General features: G+C 39.3%; 1 long non-coding RNA gene across 1 annotated transcript in view; it reads left to right on the forward strand.

The window, feature by feature from the left end:
• The first annotated feature begins 2,267 nt into the window (after positions 1-2,267).
• LOC127871131 (uncharacterized) overlaps positions 2,268-20,974 on the forward strand; it is a 47,638-nt gene continuing 28,931 nt past the window's right edge. The window contains exons 1-3 of the long non-coding RNA XR_008045153.1: positions 2,268-2,381; positions 3,617-3,697; positions 8,855-8,875. This is a non-coding gene — a long non-coding RNA (uncharacterized LOC127871131). The remainder of the gene's footprint in view (positions 2,382-3,616; positions 3,698-8,854; positions 8,876-20,974) is intronic.

The following is a 20,974-nucleotide window of genomic DNA, read 5'->3' on the forward strand; positions in this document are numbered from 1 at the left end:
GTTCCTTGTATATAACAACTTAATGTCATATTGATATTATTAAACTTTAAGATTTGCAATTTAATATGATTAAAATTGTAATTAATAACGCTCGACTCATTGTTACAGAACGATATTCTGATTAAAAAAATGATTATTTGATCAGCGGTTATTTTTGGAACGCCGAGTAATACACTGACATTGGTTACACTACAGTCATTATCAAAGTACGACAAACACTCATGAAAACTTATTTTGTTTAAATAAAAAAAAATTACTGAATAAAAAGTGGGATAAATAGAATAATAGGTTAGTGTTGATTATAGATCAGGTTTATCACGCTCGGCACGAAAACGAAAAAGCACTCGCCAATGCTCGTGCTTTTAATTTTCTTAGCCTCGCATGATAAACCTGATCTATAATCAACACTAACCTATTATTCTCTATGTAAAGATATTGGTAACTTAAAACTCGTAACCTGAGCGGTGCCACTGAAGTCAATCTCCGTCGCACATTATATACATAAGGCTTAGGGATGATTTCTGTTTGAAATTATGTGTAATATGTAAAACCACAACAGCGAAGATTAACACCGATTTCTTAATTATGTTTGTGTCAGTATTAATCTAGAAAAAAACTTGGTTTATAAGGCAAAGAACTTGTTAAGATGAACGATGATAATGTTACGCAAGCAGGCCGATTTCCTGTGGCCGCCACCGAGCGCTATATGCGCGGCCTCATAATGACGATGACGATGTTACTTCCGAAGCCCTCGGAAGGCCAATTTAAAAATAACAATATACTTCTGTTTTTTTCTTCAGGCTATCAGCCTTTTGAAGTTTGACATTTAAAAGTGATCAAGTCGCCACGAATATTTACAGTGCGACATACAGGGGACCGTTGCCCTATATAAAGCTTAAGCTATTCGTCACCCCAAGGCCCTAGGTGAAACATCCACCACAACCTTGTACGACTTCCGTATACTTAAACCCTCTGAAGACCCTCTAAACTTGCAACAGGAACTGTGCAGCCCAGGCAGCACAGAGAAATGTTCTTTAGAGTACCGTACCCTTTGTGTAAAACTAAGGGAGGTAATTATAATGTAACCGTAAAGAATCATCTAATTCGAACCCAAGACCTTTTTCATCACATGACTATGTATGAATTGAACGACGACGATGATGATAATGACAATGACCATGTTGAAGTACATGGGTAAAAATAAGACGACGAAGACAATGAAGAAGATGATGTTTTTAATGATTTCAAAGTATTTTTAGAATAAAAAATTTACATTTAACCATGATTAAAATAATTGCTCCAGTACAACCTATTCCATATTAGTTGGACACTGCCTTCTTAGAAGCTGTTGTAAACAGCATTTTGAAAATCTACCATGTTCAAATAACGTATATATGCCCAAAATGTTCATTTTTTATAGTAAGCGTGCGGTATATTTGAAGCTAATATGACATTAGCTATTAGTTGCATGCGCTGATTATCTGTTCAAAGACAGTTTTCTTGTTTAAGGTAAAACAATCGTTTATTAGGTACGTATTAAGTGGTTGATTAAAACATAGGCTCAGATTGCATTCAAGCTCAGTTAAATAACATTATTATAAATATACAACTTTTACCGAACACTTGTGCGCGAAAAAAATACTTTTCATTAATGAAATGTACGCGGTGAACCACTTTACACATGCGCCCTATCGAATTTCAGTGTCATAAAATAATTGAAGTGCGCGATTACCCTAAGCGTTAGTTCGAATCCCCCTAGATTCGCGAATTTAATACGTTTTCATTTTACTTACATGCAATTCATATTTTTCAAAATCTAGTATTTTACTCAAAAACAAAATGCGTGATACGAGTGAATACTAATTGTTTTAATAAGTGTGTATAGTGAAATGGAATAACGTGGAGATGCTCCTTTAACTGTATAGCACTGCTATGACCACGATAAGCATTATATTAACAACTAAGTAAATCAAGTGTGAGATATGAGTGACTTTAGAAACCCGTTATGTTGTCTAGACCATATATTATGTATTGGCAATCCGCGTTCTTTCAAATGAGCTAGTCGGATCCGGTTATAAAGAATGTAAAGAGGTCAATACAATTATTAATTTATTTGGAAAATTAACTGCATAAGCGTACATGATCTTGATAAGTGTACACGCCATTAACGAGATTGGTTTGCATGATAATTTATAACAAGAAATACATTGACTGTGTAATCAAAGTGACCTATATTTTATTATTGTGCAAATAATAGTAATCTGTATCTGTATAGATAAAATGATGTGGGTACATCTTGCAAATCTATTGATAACTTTAAAATATTTTCAAAAACGAAACTCCCTTTATTTAATTATCAAATTGGCGTGTTAAACTTGCAGGTGTGTGTTAATTATCTTATTTGGTTGGTTTCGTTATTTTATTTCAATTTATACTTTCAGTATATTAACTATAAAAAATAATATTTAATTATAAAAATCTAAACTTGGTACTCAATCCTTAATATAATTTGCCGAATCGATTCGTGTTCAAAAAAGTAAATTTAGTGCAACCTAAGAATTAGCAATTTGTTACAACTGCCAGCTCTGTGTACACCTTGTGAAGTGGAAACGCCGCATATCCGTAAAGTTTTGAATAAGTAAAGCAACAGTTGTAATGAAAACCTTTCAAAATATGTATTGAGTGAAAATATTAATGTACGGAAATGTGCAATATTGGTTTTATTTTTACACAAATAGAGAAGCAATTAAACAAGTTTAAGACAATAAAATGTTCGTTGTAGCTATTGTTTCGTTGTATCTATCGTTTCAACCGATGCAACGTAGACGTTTGTTTCTGTTAATGTTCTCCTAATGTTTTGAAACAACTGGCGTGATCTTACAGGCATTTAACCATGGCTACGATTACTAAAATGTGTATCCCATTACACAAACGTATGTATGGCAACATTAAATTTCAACCTGATGAATCGGAGAATATAGCTGGTGATCCACTTAGAAGAGAAAAGGACATACATGAACAAAAATGTTCGCTCCACGTAACTGAAAACCTGGCGCTTTATTGTGAGAAACATGATGCTTCCATTTGCGGACGATGTATTCGTTCCAATCACATGACATGTATAGATTCAATCGTTGATCTGCATGACATAACATTCGATGAACGTCGGACCAGTGAACGAATTTCGACTCTTATGAATTTAGAACAGGAAATATGCAAGATAGAAAAGCATGTCGAAGAAAACATGAACTCGAACGACGAATGCCAAGAAACGTATATGAATGCAATTGACAATGTACTACAAGGAACTGCAAACAAGACTTGACAATCTAGTAGCTAAGGCCAAAACGGATGGGCGGAATCGTCATACACAAAACGCAGACAAGCTAATGAACATTGAAAATAAATGCAAAGAAACAAAACTTTGCATTCAAGAAAAAACTAATATTGTTCAAGAATTGTCACAAAAAAATCAACAAAGGCATTTGTATATCATTTCAAAAAGACTGGAGAATGAATACATAATTTCAATGCTGTAATAAGACAGTATTCCTTGGAAAACACAATTGTCAGATTCAGCTTTGACAGAAATTCTAAACTTCAGACTTAACTTCAGAGTACTATTCACAACATTGGCACACTCAAAGAGGCTTGCGAAGGAAGTGATGAGGTACGTAAGCGGCAACTTATTGATAAGGTAATTTTAAAGATTCAAATTCATGTTCAAACAAAACGTAAAGGGCATTTTGCAATGTTCATTAAAGTCCGCAATGTAACGGAACGCTGAATTTACTTATCTTTAATTACAATCTATAGCTATAAAAACCTTATTAAATAACTTGTAATGAAAAAAAAACAATTAAAAAGATAACCATCTGGCTAAAAAACATTATTCAATCTGTCCATTAATGCTTTTAAATGTATTTCGTTAAATTGTTGAAAAAGATGTGCTTCGTCTAGATTTGGCTACAACATAAATCTTATTCATCCAGATGAAACGTATAATATACCAAGATCAAGTTCTAGGGATGATTTTGTGCACACACCATTGTCTTGCATGCATTGTAATATATATGTATATGTGTCAGGGGCCGGAGGCCTATATCACAAATAAACAGATACAGATTTTCATTTCCAAAAAAGTATATTAGAATACTAATAATTTATCATATTTAACGTAAATCAGTAAATAATAAATATAGACATTCACTTGTCAACATATAACTTTATAAGACAATACACGTTAAAATAAAATCATGCCATGAATACTAATGACTCGTCAGACATCTTCCAGTGAGTTGGTTGCTTTTAATATATTTCACAATGATTTTCTTTCAGAAATAGCATAGATTAAGAAAGAATAATCATACAATCTGAAAATTTATATGAAGACTTATTTAAATGTTCAGACGTTGGTTAACTACAAACGTAAGTATTATTGACAATAAAGTATGTTTAAGGAATACGCAATAATCTTTTGAACAACTTGCAATCTGTGAAATGTTTTTTTTTTGGTCGGGTTTAAATGTTCATTTAAACAATGTGTAAGTAAAACGAAATGTGTGTAATAAACATAAATTGTTAAAACTATATATGAAATTTAAAGCCAATATATTAAAAAATAGACATAGGTCATGGAAATACATGTTTTAGCAATAGTGACGCAATAGCGCATACATGTATTGTTTGGCCACGCGCTAGTAATTTATTTAGTTTAGATTGAAGGCTCTGAAGGATCGATGTCATTATCTTCAGTATCGTTTTGCATACAGAAACATTTTTCATGTAATAAATGTTCCGTAAAAATAGTGTTTACAAAAACATTACTTATTTATACCGAACTGTTTAATAAAGTTTATCTGTCACTTTATCTAAATTATACCGTCTAAGTATAATATGGTTAATATATTGCGATCATAAGATCCTTTTTTCTATAAACGCCGATACATGTTTTTCCCAGGAGGGCAAAGGGGCATGGGGCATTACTTTCAAAAAGGGCATTTTAGCGCGCAGTTTAGGCAAGAAAGGGCAAAAACGTTCCCTGAATACCTGAATTACGGGGCAACATGTAATCGCATCTGAAGTAGTTGTGGAAAATGGTAATTGATGTATTTAACTTACTATGATTTATATTAATATATTTACTTTGCAATGTACATTTAAGTTCCATGCTGTTTCAATAACCTCTACAGCACGACAAACATAATAAAGCAGTATATGCATATGAATCTGATTATACACAGATCCACTAACATATATATGAAACCATGTTTGTCTTATCCCATTTTCTAACAATAATCTTGCCAGATGTTTAAAATAACATTGCGAGTAAATTGATCGCTAACAATATGCAAACACTCGTTTCCGTGACATACATCATCCAAGTAGATTACAAATAAATAAATAATGTTGTTGCTATCTTAAACATTTTTATGCATCGTTGATTATCACAGACATTTCATTAATTCCTTCTTAATGTATAATCTCCATCGTGAATTCGATCGTTTAAGACGTTATTTGCCATTTTTGCCGAGTCGCAATTTAATTCTGTATAGTCCGCCATGTTGTTCAAATGTCAAATGATGTAAGCGACAGGTGCGTATAGCAACGTTAAATCGTATACGCGATTCGCATTTTGTTCAATTAGTATACGTCTCAGTAATTATTTCAATAATTAGATCTAATTATCTTAAAGACGAAAGCGATAAAGAATACATTTGTTTGTGTTTTAAAATATAATTATGCGTAAAAATATATGTTTTGATATAACTGAATAATGCATGCAAACGAGAATAACATCGAGTTTTTCATCAAAAGTCTCCGAAGTAACGATTTTATAGTACACATTGTCGACCGAAATGTGCGCTTGGTATAACATAGCCTCTGGCATTAATTGATACTGACACGGGGTTATTCACGCATGACTTATTCACAGCTTTGGAGCAGTCTACCTATAAATCGAGCACTGTAATAGATTAAATCTGCTGAAATATAGTCGATTAGACGTTGACGTCTCTCGAGTAAATCAAGCACAGTCGGAGCGTCACAGACAATCAAGGACGCTGATTTTGCGGACCAAGTTAGATCGTAAGGCAATAAAGATGTTATCGATAAGGGCGCGTGGCGAAATTTGCCTTTGAAAAGAAGGGCGCGTGGCGAAATTTGCCTTTGAAAAGGGCAGCGTGGCGATCCGGGAGGGCGGCGTGGCTTTTCGCCACGCTAAAATGGCCTGGGAAAAACACTAAGTCATCAGATAGCAGCGGGGTCAGTATTTATTTATCAACCCATTTTGATTAAGTCTAAGTCCAATATTAAGTGGATGTAAATGTCGAAATGAGGTCAGGTAATGTGAGCATTGAAATAAAGTATTAAAGCCTTTTACACTGTAATAAGCAATCATTGGTGTGTAGCGAACGGTTAATTTTGGTTAACTATGGGTTTTTATTGTTTTTATTTGGTCAAAAAGTGAGTCAATTTAAAGGTTAAATGAAGTCAGGTGGTGCGTTTAATGTGTTCAAATACATTATCTATGCAAGTATAAAATATTTTTTAGGAAGCATTTTTGATGGAGGACGAAACGCGACCATTTGGGTTATTTTTTTTTACCTTCCGAACTAATATAAATGTGGGTCCATGTCAAGGTCAAAAGGAGGTAAGGGTTATGTGGGAGAGTTGAAAGTGTTTAACGACAAGATCTATGTAAGTATCAAAGCTGTTCGGAAAGCATCTTTATGTTGTGCGGAACGTCTCATTTCGGTTAACCTCGTATTGACGGAAGAACGAATGGACTAGCCAATTAGGAATAATGAATTAAAACAAAAACATTCAGCTAACATTTATATGCGTTGTCCTTATGCGCTTCCTGTAAAACGATAATGCGAAACAATTACTGAAACTGAGTTGAGTACATAGAAATTGACCAGCAGTTAGTTTGTTTAAACAGATCGGGAAAATGAAAAAATAAAAAGCGTACCCTGTAATTAATCAAAGAAATCTCCATAAATCAGCGACATTGGCAGCAAATTATAGTTTTCCTTCTACCTGTTCTGCATACAATTCATCCAAACTAGCTGAAGGAAGTACAATTATAGCATGAATATGTACTATTAAATAAAAAGAACAAAAGTAAGCCCGTAAATATGCCTGTTTTTATACTTAAATATAATATAATAAATATACATATACAACCGATAAAAAACTACAAATCAAGCTGTGAAATTAAAGCCACCCTTTTCACACATTTAAAACACGTAAAACATCGGGGTGTTTGTGCTAGCATCGTTTTTTTGGTACTTCTAAAATTAATTCAAACTGCCTTTAGCCGTTTATAAATTATTGATTTAAGATTCTGTGAGCCAGTATTTCTCTGTTGTCACCTTTGTTTTCATTCCCTCTTTTTTGTAACTTTAACTGTGACTTTTTAAACTATATAACATAATTCAACACCTCCACCAACTCCACCGCTAGAGCAACCGCTTACATAATTAACACCATTACAACTTTTTAACACGACAACCACCTGCGCTACCATCGCTAGCACCGTTACCGAAACGAAAACCACCAATTCCACAGCCACTTCTACCACAACTTACAGAACCATAACCACTGCCGCTAGCATCACTATCGCAGCCACAGCTATCACTACTAATACAACCGACACCGACATTGCCACAAGTATCACCACCGTCGCCAGCACATTACCCCTACCCCCAATACCACCAGAGATAACTTAAATGTTGTCAATTGCTTTTACGAACATAGCAAACTTCACGGTCAAATAACATTGTCTGTGTGAATTTTATTTGAAATCATAGTTGCTGAACACTGTCGTAATATAATCAGAATGTCATTTTTATTAATTTGCGTGATAACATTGCACTGCTTGAATCATCTTTCTATTTTGAAAGGGTCGAAGTCATTATTTTCGAAATACACGTTAAGAAAATGGTAAATCTAGGTTAACGACAATTTTTTAGGATTTTAACTGCTCATGAATATCAAAACAATATTGTACATACCAACTTTATGACATACATTTTTATACATGTGTCGGTTAATAAACTAAATGAACTTCATGAACTTAATGGATATTTCACAGCTCCCATTTAATCGGTATTACCCTGAGAGCAACCAAATACTCTTTGTATTTCGGTAATGGCATTGCAATAATTTGATCCACATTTGTACGGTTTTTAATATAATTATTACTGTGCGACGTTAATGGTAACTTACCACTGCGGGAAAGTGAATAACCTGTAAAAGGATTAGACACAAAATTAAAATACATGACTTAAAACTGTCTTTACACTGATAAATTGTATAGATGAAGCACTGTAATAGGAACTTATTTTGACGCCGCAGTTGTTACTTTATTTAGCCAAACTAACAAATAAAGCGTTGTTTTTTCTTGATCATTGTATATTAATGTATAGCCTCGTATTGTTTATTTTCAAATATGTACGGATGTCTGAGTTATATATCTACCAGATTGACACATATAAAGAAACTTACATCCATGTTGGTGTAAATGTTTAGCACACATTACACTTCTTGCATCATTTTCCCGTTAAAAGATGCAAATTTAATTGTATCAAAAATAGTTTTTCCACATATAGGTGTCGACAAAATATATAACGTTCTACTTGTCTTAATAAATAATACATTGCAAAAAATAAGTCATCGAAACATAAGACAATTTACGTAATTTACGTAATAATCATTGTCTCATGTAATTTAAACAATGTTGCATCTGTATTACCATGGAAGCAATCAATCAATCAAGCATAGTGTATTGCTTATCGTAGTAGAGGTATTTTGTTAAATAATAATATGGTGTATAATCTAATTATTTCAGTGCTACGATGACGAAGAAGAGGTATGTAAAGTTTCACTACATTCATATGCCCATTCAGTATATTTTTTATTTAAAAATAGTTTTATGCAATTCAACTTTAATTTTAAATCATTTTAGAAAACACGTATTTAACGTCACAGTTGTTGATTTGTTACAGCTAATAGCGAAACCATATAGTGCAGCAGTTCTTCTCGATCATTGAATATATGTGTATAACCATGTGGAACCGTTTATCCAGATTTATTAAATAAAATATTTATTGTTTATATTTACCTTTATGGCCAAGTTGATATTATCTACATACATCTACAATTCTAGGATTTAATCGACGTCAACGAATCAACACGTATTTGACTTGTAAAAAATGTAGAAACAAATTCAATACCTCAGTTGTCGCTATCATGACCATCAACACTGTATTCCCCAACGCGTTTACTGCTACCTCACGTATTGCCAAAACTACTAGTGTTACCATCACCAATATCACTTACACCACTATCACCACTACTAACACGACTGCTTCCGCTAACATAGCCGCCGCCACTACCATCATCTATTGAATCACCGCAGTCACCACAACGAAAAACACCACTATTATCACAACCACTGCCGCCACCGTCAACACCGTCACCGCCACCTCAACCACCAGAACTAAAACAAATGCCTCTATAACCACTATTGTCTCCGCCACCACGACGACTACCGCCACCGCTGCTGCCGATTCCGCCATCGTTAACGTCAATGCAGCAACTACCATAACCACTACACAGCAACAACCGCTACCGCTCTCATCAACACCGGCACCACTGCCCCATGTATTGTTATTCTTTCAGTAGCGGCGCAAAATAAACCTTCTAAGAAAGTAGGAACTGTTCTTTTCGAATGTCGTCATTAACACGTCATAAGCGCGTTCTTCGGTAAAGAGGGCAATTGGACTAAACGGTCGGGATGGTCCATTGACAGTCCGGTCAATTTCACTATAGTCCTCCCCATTTTATAGCCCTCCTCTTCACCCCACCAAAACAGTCTGCCACAACCCATAACACGTCCCAAGACCACACAATATGATCTCATACTTACAGACCGGAAAAATTCTGGCCTAGTTTTTCCATTGCATTACCCATTCACCATTTGACCTTTGTATTTTATTTTTACAAACCCGAGCACTCATTTAATTATTTGACCTAACGAGTCCTTCCCTTAAGCATATACCACCTTACTGAATCCTGACACATATTACATTATTTGACCTTACTGCTATTTAATTATTGAGTCTAAATAACCACAGGATCATATTCCAGTCTAACACATAGAGTACACATTCCACTATCAACACCCCTTGACCAGTGTCTAACAGACATCCGACCGCCTCAACCACTAGTTATAGGGCGCCCCCAAACGTGGCACCCTCATATGGTTCAACCTCCAACTCGCCAACAGACTATTTCAAGTATCCGACCCCCTTCAGGTTATAAAGACGTCTGCCGTTCTCAGCAGTAGTACGCAATATCTCCCTGAGGGTCACATTTTGGATCTGGGCCACAGTATTTGCACCTCACCCACGTACGTCGAAGTATTGTCTCTCTTACTCAGGACTCGCAAGTAGGGAGAGTCGGTCTCCACTAGGAGTCGGTCGGCCAGAATCCTTCGCACAGCTGACTTTTGCACCTCATCGAAACGTGCAGCCAGACCTGAGATGCTAAATTAGCACCGAGGAAATGCGGCGAACAAACTCAGAACCTGATAGAGGGTTCCCGTAAAGCAGTGGAGGTGTGTTCTTTGAGTTGGACTTACGTTTTTCTGCATTAGACGGAGGGCAAGGGCACTAGCCTCACCAGAGTACGTGTCCTGCCCCCGAATATGCAAAGTCACTGGTCGCCCAGAAGGGCTCTTTTCCTGACTTTGTGAAGTAGCCCTGGCCCCTGACTTTGTGAAAAAATGAGTCGCGAACCTTTCAAAATTGTGAAAAATTGAATCGCGAACTTCTTAAAATTGTGAACAAACGAGTCGCAAACTTCTTATAATTGTGAAATTTAAAGTTTAATGCATTAGTATAGTTCAAGCATGTTAAACACTTGAATATTATCAAAATTACCTTAAATAATTCAATAAAGGCATATTTTTCTTCTATGAATACTGTATTTGATACAATAACAACACATATACATATATCTTATTTGCAAAGCATTCATGTTCCAAATGCAACTAAAATACCTGGTCAAAACACTTCTTTTCCACATTTTATAAACATAGAACATTTCAAGGGCACAAAACTCAGACATGTTCTGGACTTTACAGCTTTAGAACTTTGTTCTTTTTACTCATGAAAATGTCAATAATTCTCTCAATATCTGAAAGGGAAAATTCCATCTTCATGATAATTTTCATGTTCTGTGAGCCTGACCTTCGCCAGTGCATGATGATCTCCCGGGGAGGTTGTCATTTGATCTGAAACATTAAGTATACATTGAACAACAGTACTTTTGTAAGAAATGTAAACGCGCTATTTTATTTTTCACATTTTTTTCAAAGCATAAATAGACTACAATAGTAACATACAAAGTTTGAATCATGAATATGCGTCATGAATATGCATTTAAATTAAAACATTATTTATGAAGGGACCACATTATTACTTTAACCAAGATTTACAATCGTAAACAGATACGAATAACAAGTCTCAGCCATCAATACTAGGGGACGTTTTGACTAGGGGCCGTTTTGACTAGCTTCCATCAATACATAAGCCGCGGCAGATGCTTTCACTTTTATCAAATGACTTCTCTTATAATGTTATCAATGTGCATGTTTCAAAACTTACCCTTCTGTAGATAGCTTTTGTTTCTTCACTGTTACCCCACATTTCAATAAATCGGGATTATTTTGCGTTTTTTTAATTTTCTTCGTGTATTAACGAGTGTTCCGCGTCGCTATTTTTTGATAGTGACGTTGCTGGGCAGAGCTTTTATTCTAGAAGGCTTTTGATACCGTAGATCACTCGATACTTTTAATGAAACTCCGTGCTTCTGGTCTAGGAGATGATATAACGATGTGGTTACAGTCATATTTGTCTGACAGGAAACAGCTTGTTGATGTGTCTGGCACCTTTTCGTCGTCAGAAAACATTTCCTGTGGTGTCCCCCAGGGCTCCATTCTTGGTCCCTTGTTATTTTTAATCCACGTAAATGATATGTCAGCTAAATTACTCTTGTATGCTGATGATTCTGCCATTTTAGTTTCGGATAAAAGTATATCTACGGTTGAGAAGATGCTTAGTGATGATTTAAAGGAAGTCAGTGAATGGTAAATTGACAACAAACTGTCATTGCACCTAAGTAAGACCGAATCAATTCTGTTTGGTTCACGGCAGAAACTCAGGTCACAATCCTTTTTAAATATTTCATGTGATGGAACACCCATTTCATCTACATCATCAGTCAAGTATTTAGGGGTTACAATTGATCAAATTTTGTCTTTTACTTCTATGGCAGAGTCAGTCATCAAGAAGGCCAATACAAGGTTAAAGTTTTTATATCGAAACAGAAATTTTTATCCACAAATACTAGAAGGCTTCTAGTCATGTCTTTAATTCAGTGCCACTTTGACTTCAGTTGCTCTGTTTGGTACACTGGTTTAACTCAAATGTTAAAAAACAAGTTACAGGTCACCCAAAATAAACTGATCAGGTTCATATTAAATTTACATCCTAGGTCTCACATAGGTAAAGAACACTTTACTAGACTTAACTGGTTGCCTATTGAAAGTCGAGTAATACAGATCACGCTTTGTCATGTTTTTAAAATTAGCCCTAAGTTGGCTCCGCTATATATGGGAGATAATTTTACTCCAGTCAGTAATATTCACAATAAAAATACTAGGTTCAGAGTTAGAACACTGTCAGACTCACCTATTACCGATATTAACATGCATGATTGCAATAGGTAAGCTATTCCAAGGGTCAAGGGTTCTGGCAAAAAGTCATTTGCTTTCAATGGGTGTACTTACTGGAACTCTCTTCCTCAGAATATCAGAGATGCCAAAAGTATTTCATATTTTAAACACAGTGTTAGGGAGCAATTCTTTTAAGCCAGATAGATTTTTAATATGCATCTCTTTAAGATTTCTTACTGTTGATTTAATTTGAATGTTAATATAGATAGATTTATTGTGTCTTATCTAGTTGCTGTATGATTATTCTTAAGCATGGCAAAAAAATTTATGTTAATTTTTAAACACTTAAATTGTGATAATTTCTTAATAATGTCTAGTCTAGAACTTATCAGAATTTATTCTATGCATTTAGGTTAGTGTAACTTAAATGTGTCATATGTCTTTCATTATTATTTACTGTGATATTACTATAAACTGTGATATAAAACGTTGTCTTCTATGTCATACAATATTATAACTAAAGGACCACAATGGAAATAATGGTTTAATTGCAAACCCTATATTGTGCAATCCTTAACGTATAATGTTGATTGACATGGCTTTGTTTATACATGCAGGTTGTTTTTATTACTTATTGTGTGTATATAACATGCTGCCATGTAAATCTATGCATTTTATGTTGAAATAAATCTATCTATCTATCTACTATTTACGCCGGTTTCACTGGTTACACAACACTTTAAAATCGATTAAAACAAGCAAACATGAGTCACGCGAGTCGACAATTTTTCGCGAATTTGGAATTAAAAACGAGGTTATCAAACTGTTCCGAAATGGCCGTTTTTGACAGTTTTGAGCACGAAAAGTCCGTTTTTCACGATTTAAAACGGTCTTTTTCGTAAATATTTACGGCCATGTCAGGTTTGTGAATTGGCCGTATCAAAATTGTGAAATGTCCGTCCACGGCAAATCACAAAGAAGGAAAACAAGCCCTGCCTAGGGCATGCCAGCTCCAACAGCCCAACAAACATCTCCTCTTGCCTAACCCACTCTTGTTCAGGCACGGATCGGTCTTAATCGATCTCTCCAAGCGCTACCACCTCATCTTTCAACAATTCTCTTTCCACCTGTCCTACCCCCCTTTAACGTCCCTTTAGAGGCGCCTTAGGATACACCCGGTCTGCAATTCCCCCATCTGCCCACACCGGTACCTCAGGCATTGGCTCCACGGTATGCCCCACACGCCTAAATAAAACCAACGTTGGTCGCCTTACAACTGCGGTCCAAGGGAAAGTGGCTGTCGAATGCGTTGAGTTTTGTCTTCTAGCCGAAATCCACTCCCGAACCACAGGTGCGGTTTCCACCTCATCGTCCCATTCACACACTCGTCCACCAGATACCCGGGCTCTGGAATCGACTCTGACAGTTGAGCCGACGCCATCTCATGGGCTCCTTTTGCTACACAATTGACTGGCTCGGGTCTCTGAATTAAATCCATCACTGGACTCGACACAGTCGTCTGAGCCTCCACAACCAAACTCCGATCCGGCTCCCTGTGTCAACTCAGATGACCGAGTCGACCCAGTTGTCTGGACCGCCATACACCAATCTGGTTCGTTTTTTTTGCATCAACTCAGTTGCCTGAGTCGACCCAGTTGCCTGGACCGCCACACAACAATCTGGCCCGGGTCTCTGCATTAACTCAGTTTCCTAAGTCGACCCAGTCACGTGGACCACGCCGCGCCGCCTGTCAAACATTTGGGCCAGGAAATTGTCTCTGACCTCTTAGCTGCATAGCCTCAGCAACGCGGCAAACACCCTCCAGTGGAAGAGGAGTGCCCGTGCAACGTGGAATACAGGGGAATGGAAAACATGAACCTCCGAGAGACCCTTTCTAACCAGACCTGGTCCTTGTCGTTCAGGCAGGACTGCTCCGAAATAGACAACCTCTGGCGGACCACGAAAAGCATAGCCTCATCAAAGGAGACCCAGACTATTAATGAGGCATATGACCCCTCTGAACCACACATGGTCCTTCTTCGGATTCTCCAATGCCTTCCGACGAAACACAGGCGTAAAATGCTCAACATGGTGTCTTATAGATCGTGCCCTTAATCCACACAAGGGACAGCCCTGTTTTTTACCAACATCATTTTGCTGGGACCGGTTTCTGTCCCTGGTCCCAACCCCTCCATTAAACTCTGCATCTCTATCAAGAGGCCTGGACCGTCTCTCACACCTTTCCATACATCTTATCATCCTACCTTTAAGTGACGGGCTCGGCCACTTCATCTATAGGCCGTGCAATTCTGGTCCCCTCCACAATTTCCCGGTCAAGGTTATCCGCCAAAGGAGCATCAATCGCGATCTTCTCCGAATAAGAGATGATTGTTCGGGGCCAACCTTGACCGCAGCCTCCGCCAACTGGCGACACAGGGAAGTCTAGTGTTGATGGCTGCGAGACCATGGTGGCCTCCCCTTCAGGCTCGACTTTTACCTCCACCAACCTCACGCGACGAAGTCCAGCGATATCGGATTAGAGACAAATGCCTCCCCCTAAGGTTCGACCTTCACCATCCCACACTCCGACCCCACTGGCAACACAGGGAAGTCCAGCGAAGAAGTATTGGGCACGAGTGACTCTACCGCACGTTCAACCTTGACCTTTTTCGATCCTAACCTCGCTGGCCACGCAGGGAAGTCCAGTGCTGTCGGGACCTAAGCCGACTTTGGTCTCGGTCTGGGAAGCTCCATAGCTCTCAGTTAGCAGTTAGACCCCCGGAGTCCTCCGTTGTTTCTCAGGAAAATCACCCTATTTATGAACGAGTCACTAAAAATTTGGTGGCCGTACTTCCTGACCTTGGCTACAAAACCTAGGCGCCCTCTCCTCCTGGCCGAACTTACCTTGACCTTCCACCGCCCATTCTACCCTTTCCATGGCCCAAGGGCAACATCGTCCCAAGCTTAATGACGAGATCCCGACCCGAACTCCAGAGCGTTCCCCGACCGCTGGCCTCCTCCACCTCACTAAATATGTTGCGACCATCAATGCGGCAAACCACACGTGGCGTTCTACAAAACATCACAAATTTCTAATTTTATGTGCATGAGCTTCACGATCTACCGGAATATAGATAAACATAGACATAACCTGTCCTACAACTTGGACATGTATACATATCTATTTCCTCACCTTGTTCCTCCGTGACTCACACACACTTTCCATGGAACTACTTTTCACACACATCACAATCAATCCTAAAGGAACCATCATCAATTCCCCTACACATACTGTACACTTGCTCATCCTGCACATCTTCCGCAAGACCGCAAATCTCTCGCTCTCAAACCACACATGCAGGAGGGTTGTCCAATGTACAACTTTTCAATCGGTCATGATTCACATTAACCCTCTTCCCTCTTAATCGGACCTGGTATAGGAAATTGGTGATTGTTTTCATTACAGCCCCGGTCTAGTCCATTGTGGCAACAACTTCTTAGCTTTGCCTTTCTTTCCCGACACATTAAACACATATACCAGGTTACCCACCTGATTGGGGTTCTTGCATAACCTCACATCATGATCCCGCTTCTTGTGATCCTGATATCCGCTTTAACACTAGCGAGCGTTTTCATGGACTGACACCATACTTTGTTCTAAATTGTGGACATACTCAGCCACAGGCTTTGCCTCATGAGGTGTCAATGGGTAGACCAACTCAGCAGGAGTATAAACCTCTCTCCCGAGCAGTTAGCGGTGAAGCCGGTACTCCTGCACACTGCTGAACGAATTGCCGCCGCTATTTGCGGTAGATTTTCGTCCAAAGTATATTGTCGGGAACCTACATAGCTACGGACTGCAACCATGAGTGTGCGATTGAACCTTTCCAACTGACCATTGGTGCTTGGTCGATAGGCAGTTGTTCGCGTCTTATGAATACGCATTAATTTACACACGTGTGTGAACAGAATGCTCTTAAAGTTGGTACCCTGATCAGTCATTATTTCCATACCTACAGACGGCTTGATTTACCACTGCCTTTGCAGTCACCTCAGCTGTCTGTGAAGGTAACGGGATACATTCTACCCATTTAGTGAACTGATTCACCACCATCATCACATACCAATTTCCCCTTTTCGTTAATGGCAAGGACTAGAAAGTCTATGTGAACCTTCTCCATTGGGAGTCCAGAATAAAACTTAATCATCTCGCCCTTAGCCTTACGGTTAGGTTTTTTGCTTACAGAGCAACATGGGCAACTGGATACGTACTTGTTTATATCCTAGGGCATGCAGTACAAGGAATACTTGGCCTTAACTCTTTCAATGATACGCTGTTCGCCCTGATGTCCTGACATAGGAATATCATGCTTCAAGACCATGATCTCTTGGCGCATTTCCCGTAGCACCAATTAAAAACATGGGCGATTAATCCAATACAACTTGAAGGCTGCATTTGTTAGAAACAGCTCTTCATCAGGAGGCTCAGTACCATGCCATAACAACTTCCGAATAAACAGGTAGTCGTCGTCCACCAACTGATGTTCTTTAAGTAGAGCGTCCCGGTCCTTGACTTAACCGATGCTAAAGAAACAACGTTATCGACCTCGAGAATAAACCCACCCAATTGCTCTTCTGCCCGAGTAGATTTCGGAAAACCACCACATGGCAAAACCTCAAGGGGTACAACATGCTCATAATGGTCTCCCGCATCGACAAGATATCGAGACAATGCGTCTGCATTTGCATGTTTCTTACCAGCACGGTGGACTGTCCATATCGTACTGGCTCAACTCCTCCATCTTGCGAGCTTATCTGCCCTTGTGACTCCTTGAAATTACTGTGGTCAGTGCGAACCATGAAACGTTTGCCCAGCAACTAGTGGCGGAACTGTCGAGTAAACCTCACTACCGCTAGCATTTCTGTTTGCGTGGTTTAATACCGCCTCTGTTCTTTAGTCCTACGCATTTTTTGCCTAATGGGTTTGGCTTCGCCCGTATCTATGCAATGCTCAACAGCCGTAAATTTGCCCAGATCATACTAATTTTTAGCGACTACATCCTGAAACTTACGTAAGAACCCAGCCACCTGCACCTGTTTTCTATCGCTCAAGTTTAATGTCGAACGTTCATAAAGGTCTCCGAAATGGTCCGGCACGGCACATTTTGCCTCCTCCCGTAACACCCTTATTGAGGTCAGTACCTCGGGCAATGGTCTAACGAAACGTACCTCTCCTGCCCTTCCAACCAATTTCCCTTGCTTCAGCCTAACATGGTGACCCGACATGTTCACCATTGGCAGCCGAAGCCCAGCCTCACCGACATGGACCGACATAGGCACTATCACATTACCACATTCAGCCTCAATTGCAAAGGTGCCGATTGGTTTTTCCAAAGAGCACTTAACCATGTCTACCGAGTTGGGTGGTATGACAACAGTTCGAGCGACAGTCACATTTGCTACTCTTGCCTCCACTAACTCTTCTTCTTGAGCAATGGGAACTACCTGGCCTTTTAACAACATGGTGGCCCTACGCTATCGATAGAGGCTCCATGTTTTTTTCAAGAAATCCAGCCCGAGCAACATGCAATCTTCAGTAAAGGCTACATAAACCCTCTCTTGAAAAACCATGTCACCATGTTCGATGGTTACTGGTCCCTCAATGGAACCATTCAACTGCAGTCCTCTCCCTGTAGTCTTCATGTACACATGTTCCAACACCGGAACCTCTTCCGGCCACTGAGCGACAACCCGGTCCGAAACCAAAGTAACCTCAGCCGCCGTATCTACTACAGCCTGTACTACAAGGCCGTTCACCATCACATTAACCCGAAACATCGAATCAGACCTAATCTGTCTGATTATGACCGTAAGGTCCTTATCATTGTGGATCAGGTCAGGATCCTCTACACTGACCCCTTGCCGTTTAAATCGGCAAATGACACCTTCTTACCTTCTCTAGGGCTATCTCCGACCTTATCAGTGAATTGTTTGGGAAATCTCTGGCCATGTGGCCCAGCTCGTTACAACGGTAAAAGCGGTCACCCCTAGCCGGGGACGGTGTCGTGCTTCTAAGCTTAGAACAGCCCCTTTTTTAATGCCCCGCCTCGTAACCAATAAAATATTGCCGCCTGGCTGGGATGGAGATTGACTTCTGGTGGGTCTTGCCAACAGTTGGTCAAGTTTACCCATCAAGAGGTCCATTTTTTCTTCCAACTTGACAACCCTTTCAACCAGTCTATTCTGAGACGACACTTTCACCTCATCAACCTCTACCTGCCCCTCACATTCCTCCTTTCACACCAACTTTGGTCTTCCAATCATTAGCCCGTGTGTATGGAATGCCCATTTAAGTTTGGCAATGGCCTGTTCTTTTGACACAGGCCGCTGATTTATAAACTGCTTCCCAGCCTCACTCTTCTTAGCTCCCATGCAGAATCTCAAATCGATTCCTGCACCATGAAGCCCTCTGGTAAATCCCTAAAAGCCTTGCCAGCCAGGGTCAAAACCCTGTTCATTTACTGACTCCAACTCTCCCTGCCTCGCATCCGAAAACGTTACCCTCGCCGTTTCTAGCAATTCTCGGCAACCAAAACTCATCTCGAGCTTGTTAATTACCTCTAGGTAGCCCAGCTCCACCGCCCTGTCTATAATTAAGGCAAAGTACTCACTCGCCTTATCGATGAGACAGAGACACAAGTAATTCCGCTTCTCAGCATCCTCCCATTCGAAAATACATGTATATTTGTCTAATTTGGCGAGAAAAGCCTGCAATCTTCCCCGACTATCATAAACCAGTGCTTTAGTAAGGACTGGATCCTGGACTTCTGTTGACCTAAAAGCATAGCTCTCTGACCAACAGGTGTTGCAACCGCGTTATTGGTAGCACCGCGCGCCGCATGTGTAGCATTTCGCAAAACACAACGAGGTGTTGCTCCGCTCCTGCCCACCTGCGGTGTAGGCAACACCTGTGGCGCGGCAACATACCCTGACTGTACAGGTGGGGTTATATATGTCATATGTGGTTGGTTTAAAGGGTCAATTAATTGCAATTTATTGACCCTTACCACCCACCAACATTGATTCAAGTGATCCCCTTGCGAGACTGGCACCTGGGTCATTAACTGGTACTGTACCTGCTGTGTACTCTGCGCCATGGCTTGGTAATGTAATGGGTACGTCCCATTTGCCACTGGCATCTGATTCACTGCCTGGTTTTGACCAGACTGCACCCCATTGTGTAACGGCATATGCGCCACCGGCTTATATTGCACAAGCTGCGCCTCCGGTGCCCTTGCAGCCGATGTCACAGGCACAACCCGATGCTGCACAGGCTGTTCCACTGACAACTGCTGCCACCTGGCATCCACCTTAGGTGGCGACGATTTAGGCCTCGCCCCCTGTTCATCCTCCCAAGCATCAGGTGGATTTACATAGGACGCAGGAGGCCCACTTAGTGAGGCATTTTCAATTACTGCCTTCATTCTCTCGATCGCTCCCACTCCCTTATCAACCGGTTCACTCACTTGTCAATCCAATAACTCTTCCTCCTCCCCCACACTCTCACTATCCACCTCATTCACGGACAAAGAATCGGATTTACCGACTCTGATCATGCCCACATTTGACTAGACAATCTAACGTATGGAATTCTGGCAAAAGCAGCAGGCGGGATGCTACCGTGAATTTCTCGGTATGCTACAATTGCTTGCGCCACCCTGGCGCCAATACCCGGAACCGTGTGTAGTTCCGTTACCGACGTCTTGTCAATATCCACTAGTTGAACACGATTCATTTTTCAATTTATGTAACAAAAATAATGCGTTAAAGAAAATTCGGACTAATATTACAACGCCAATTTAATTTTAAAGGTAAATAGCACACAACAATGGGCGTATATTGTAATTGATATGTCACACAAATTGAAGTGTGCAAGCAGAGAAAAACAAACAAGGGGATATTACACATTCAAATGCCCCGTAAACTTTAAAATGTCATTGAATTTGAAAAACACACAAACGCAATGATTTATAATATAATTTAATAATCAAAGCACCAAAAATGAGTTATAACTTGTAAAAATGTGATTAAATCACAAATCAATGCGTACTAATTTGCAATCATAAAATATCTATTTGAGTATATAAATACTCAAGAAAAATGTAAGAAATTCACCAGTTACTACCTGATTTCTAGTGAAATTTTAATTGAGTCACAAGTCATTGTATC

Source organism: Dreissena polymorpha, chromosome 3, assembly GCF_020536995.1.
Source record: "Dreissena polymorpha isolate Duluth1 chromosome 3, UMN_Dpol_1.0, whole genome shotgun sequence".
NCBI lineage: Eukaryota > Metazoa > Mollusca > Bivalvia > Myida > Dreissenidae > Dreissena > Dreissena polymorpha.